Below are 4,913 nucleotides of genomic sequence, written 5' to 3'. Positions count from 1 at the left end.
GGGGCAGTTAGGGGTGGAGTGACACAGTGACAGTAGTCTCCTCTGGGCGGAGGGGCAAACACCAGCTCGCTGGGGTCTGACAGCGCACAGAGACCCCAGGTGCGACGGGTACACACAGCCTCGCTCTTCCGCCCCGGACCCCTCCCTTATGTCCCCTGCCCGGGTCTGTCCCCACCAACCATGGAGGGGCTGAGTGTCGCTGGGAGCCCCAGGCAAGCAGCCCCGCCCACCCGGGCCCAGGTTACACTTCATTCACCTTCCGCTCCTTCCAGATAGGGAGCTCTGAGGCCTCCCTTGGGCTCTCCCTATCACCAGAATGGGTCAGACCTTGGCCCCCATGCCAAAGCTGAGCAGATAAGGGCAGCCCGTGGGGACTATCTCTCATGTGGCCACCTGCCAGAGGCAGCTGCAGGAAGGAAACTGCTGTCTCCCTGGTCTTGTGTTTGCTTCATAGACCCTGGCCTGACTCAGAGCGAGCCACCCAACACATACAGGGGAAGACAGAAGCCAAAAGCGGGGGAACCAGACGCCAAGGGGGGTTGCCAGGGCAGGTGCAGGCGGACCCCTAAGCCCCCAGCCAGCCACGGTGGAGAGGAGAGCCAGCGGCCCAGGGGCTGCCGTGTGCAGTGACCTCCATCCGGCAGCTCCCGGGTCCCGCCCCCATACACCCTGGCAGGCAGATGCTCGGACTCCAGCTCCCACCTAGGGACTCTGTCCTCTCTCCTAGATGTCTTTTCCCCGAAGCAGACGCTGAGGCAGGGATTCCAATGCAGAGAGTTGATTTGGAAGGTGATCCCAGAGGGCACCAGCAGACAGTGGGGATGAGCCAGGGGATGGAAGGAAGCAACCAGAGTGCATTGAAGAGTGGGCTCCTTGGACTTCCCTGGTGGTCCAGTGGTTAGGTCTCCATGCTTCCACTGCAGGGGGCACCGGTTCCGTCTCTGGTCGGGGATCTAAGATCCCGCATTGTGCGCCGTGCAGCCAAAAAAAAAAAAAGAGTGGGCTCCGGCTTGGATACCCACAGCCTCACGGGGAACCTCCGGAAGATGGTGGGGAGCCTGCCCCAAGGGTGTGTGCTTGCCCATCATCTTCTTTGGTCGCTGGTTGAGGACATTCTCTGCAGCTTCAGCCCCAGGCCCCTCTGGCACTTGTGGAGCCCCCGGGCACAGCCCCTCGACCTAGTTTGTCCCTAGGGGAGGCCCCCAGAGACGGAGCCCAGATGTGTGGTCTCTGGGGTCTTCTCTGAAACACACACAGGGGGAGAGCGGCAGCATCCAACTCTGAGTAAAAGAGGAAAACTCTCACCCACCCGGCTCCCTGTGCGTGTGCGGGGTCTCCGAGGCCACGCCCCGGGCACAGACTTCTGTCGTGAGCACAGTTTTTGTACACTCCCGTATCCCACTTTATCTCCTGACATTTAACACAGACTCAACACTTCCTTCAGACTCTGACTAGCGTGTGTGTCACTGGGCTGTGTCCCACAGAGCGATGGACTGTCTGCTCTCCTAGTGCCAAAGGTCGGCTGCTTCCAATAAAGAAGTTTTTGGTTAATATCTTTGCGCCTAACTGTATTTCCTCTATTTTGTATTTACCTTCCTTAATCCAGGATTCTAGAGATGAGATGGGAATGTAAACGACTACCACGTTTACAGGCCTAAGTACACACAGTTCATCAGCTCTCCCCTTGGGCTAATCTAATCTAGGATGTATTGAGTAATTATCAGATTCTTGCTTATTGGTGTCGGGTGAAGGGTTCAGATGGTGGACACACATGGATTCCCCAAGGGTTGCGACTCTCTTCACCGACACCAGCAATAACCAAACGTGCCAAGTCACTAGGCTCACCTTCACTGTGTGTTCGATCTGTTGTCAGACTTTACAAATTTAATAACTGTAAAAAGATGCCTCGTTTTCAATTCTCCTTTATTACTAGTGGGATTGAACCTGCCCCAGCTGTCCCAGAGAGGGAACTGGAGCTGAACACCGTTGCTAAGCTCAGGAGGCGGCGAGGAGGGGCCAGCTGCCGGCATAGGAGGCTCCTGGGGTCAGGGATGCCTGGCCGAAGCAGCACGCCTCACTGGCTTGCCTCTCTGCACCCCAGGAGCGTGCTGAGGGTTTGCAGTCTGGGCTGAGAGGTCAGGGTAAGACGGTGATTCTCCACCAGTCGTTGGTCCAGGCCATGGCACCTGGCTAACTGTGTGTGCAAGGCTCTGACCTGCAGCGATGTGAACAGTTTATGGTCATTTCCAGCTCACAGGGGTAACCGGCCTACAGGTTGAGATTTGGAGCCTGGTCACTTAGTGCACCCTTCATCTTCTTTGCCCTCAGACCCCAATTCTATTTGGTGAAGGACTGTGTCCACAGTCCAGGCGAAAGATGCTGCTCCCTGCTCTCCCAGCCTCCTTTGCAGCCAGCAGTGGTCCCGTGATCCTGCTCTGGCCAATGTGAAGGCTTCTTTAAAAAAAAAAATAGATTTAATTTTTGAGCAGTCTTATGTTTACAGAAAAACTGAGCAAACACAACATTGTAACAACTATATTTCAATTTTTAAAAAATTGGGGGGACTTCCCTGGTGGCACAGTGGTTAAGAATCCACCTGCCAATGCAGGGGACACGGGTTCGAGCTCTGGTCCAGGAAGATCCCACATGCCGCAGAGCAACTAAGCCCGTGCGCCACAACTACTGAGCCTCTGCTCTAGAGCCCGCGAGCCACAACTACTGAGCACACGTGCCACAACTACTGAAGCCCGTGTGCCTAGAGCCCGTGCTCCGCAACAAGAGAAGCCACCGCAATGAGAAGCCCGAGCACCGCAACGAAGAGTAGCCCCCGCTCAACGCAACTCGAGAAAGCCTGCGCGCAGCAACGAAGACCCAATGCAACCAAAAATAAATAAATAAATAAATATCCTTCTAAAAAAATTTTTTTTCTTAACTGAACAGAAGGTACATAGTTCTCTCATGCCCTTTCATCCCCTCAACAGTTTCGTCTATTACGACTCTCTTGCATTAGTGTGTGGCACATTTGTTGCAATCAATGAGCCAATATTGACATGTTATTATTCACTGAAGTCCATAGTTCACCTTAGAGTTCACTCTTGGTGTGTACATTCTATGGGATTTGACAAGTGTATAACGATATGTATCCACAATTATAATATTATACAGAACAGTGTCTCAGCCTAAACATCCCCTGTGCTCCACCTACTCATCCTTTGCTCTCCCTAAATCCGAACCACTGAAAACCACTGCTCTTTGTGCATACATTTTTTTGTGTTCATAAAATACACATAACATAAAATTTACCTTCTTAACCATTTTTAAGTGTACAGTTCAGTGGTCTTAAAGACATTCACACTGTTGTGCTATCATCACCACCATCCATCCTCCTAACTCATTTCATCCTATAAAACTGAACTTCGATACCATTAAATGTTGACTCCCCATCTTCCCCTCCTCCCAGGCTCTGGCAACCACCATTCTTCTTTCTGTCTCTATGAATTTGACTACTCTAAGTACCACATATAAGTAGAATCATACAGTATTTGTCTTTTTGTTACTGGCTTATTTCATTTAACATAATGTCTTCAAGATTCATCCATCTTGCAAAATTTCCTTCTTTCTTAAGACTAAATAATATTCCATTGTATGTATACACCACATTTTGCTTATCCATCCGTCAATGGACACTTGCTTCCATTTTGGGGCTATTGTGAATAATGCTGTTATGAACACGAGTGTACAATATCCCTTCCAGACTCTGCTTCAGTTCTTTGGAGAATATACCTAGGTATGGAATTATGGGACCGTATGGCAGTTCTATTTTTAATTTTTTGAGGAACTGCCATACTATTTTCCACAGCAGCTATACCATTTTATGGTACCACCAACAGTGCACAAGTGTTCCAATTTCTCCATTTCCTTGCCAACACTTGTGCTTTTCTAGTTTTTTGATAGTAGCCATCCTAATGGGTGTGAGGTGGTATCCCATTGTAGTTTTGATTTTCATTTCCCTAATGATTAGTGATGTCGAGCATCTTTTCATGTGCTTATTAGTCATTCATATATCTTCTTTGGAGAAATGTCTATTCAAGTCCTTTGCCAATTTTTTAATTAGGTTTTTTTCTTGTTTTGTTTTTTGATGTTGAGTTTTAGGAGTTCTCTCTATAATCTGGTTATTAATCCTTTGTCAGATATATGGTTTGCAAATATTTTCTCCCATTCTGTGGGTTGTCTTTTTACTATGTTGACAGTGACTTTTGATGCAAAAAGTTAATTTTCATTTAGTCAAATTTCTCTGTTTTTCCTTTTGTTAAATGTGCTTTTGGTGTCATATCCAAGGAATCATTGCCAAATCCAATGTCATAAAATTTTGTCCTATGTTTTATTCTAAGAGTTTTATACTTTCAGCTCTAAAGTTTAGGTCTTTGATCCATTGTGAGTTAACTCTTGTATATGGTGTTAATAAGGGTCCAACTTTTTTCTTTTGTAAGTGGATATTCAATTTTCCCAGCATCTGTTGAAAAGACTGTCCTTTCCGCATTAAATGGTCTTGGTACCCTTATCAAAAATCATTTGACCAGAGACTTCCCTGGTGGTCCAGTGGGTAAGACTCCATCCTCCCAATGCAGGGGGCCCGGGTTCAATCCCTGGTCAGAGAACTAGATCCCACATGCATGCTGCAACTAAGAGTCCACATGCCACAACTAAAGATCCCGCATGCTGCAACAAAGTTCCCACGTGCCACAACTAAGATCCAGTGAAGCCAAAATAAATAAAATAAATATTTTTTTAAAAATCATTTGACCATACATGCAAGTGTTTATTTCTGAGTTTTCTATTCTATTCCATTAGTCGACATCTCTGGCTTTATACAAATACTACGTTGTTTTGATTACATAGCTTTGTTATAATTT

Source organism: Balaenoptera physalus (assembly GCF_965194825.1).
Source record: "Balaenoptera physalus genome assembly, chromosome: 8".
Taxonomy (NCBI): domain Eukaryota; kingdom Metazoa; phylum Chordata; class Mammalia; order Artiodactyla; family Balaenopteridae; genus Balaenoptera; species Balaenoptera physalus.
The sequence above is the reverse complement of the archived record's forward strand: the minus strand, read 5'-3'. Positions refer to the sequence as shown.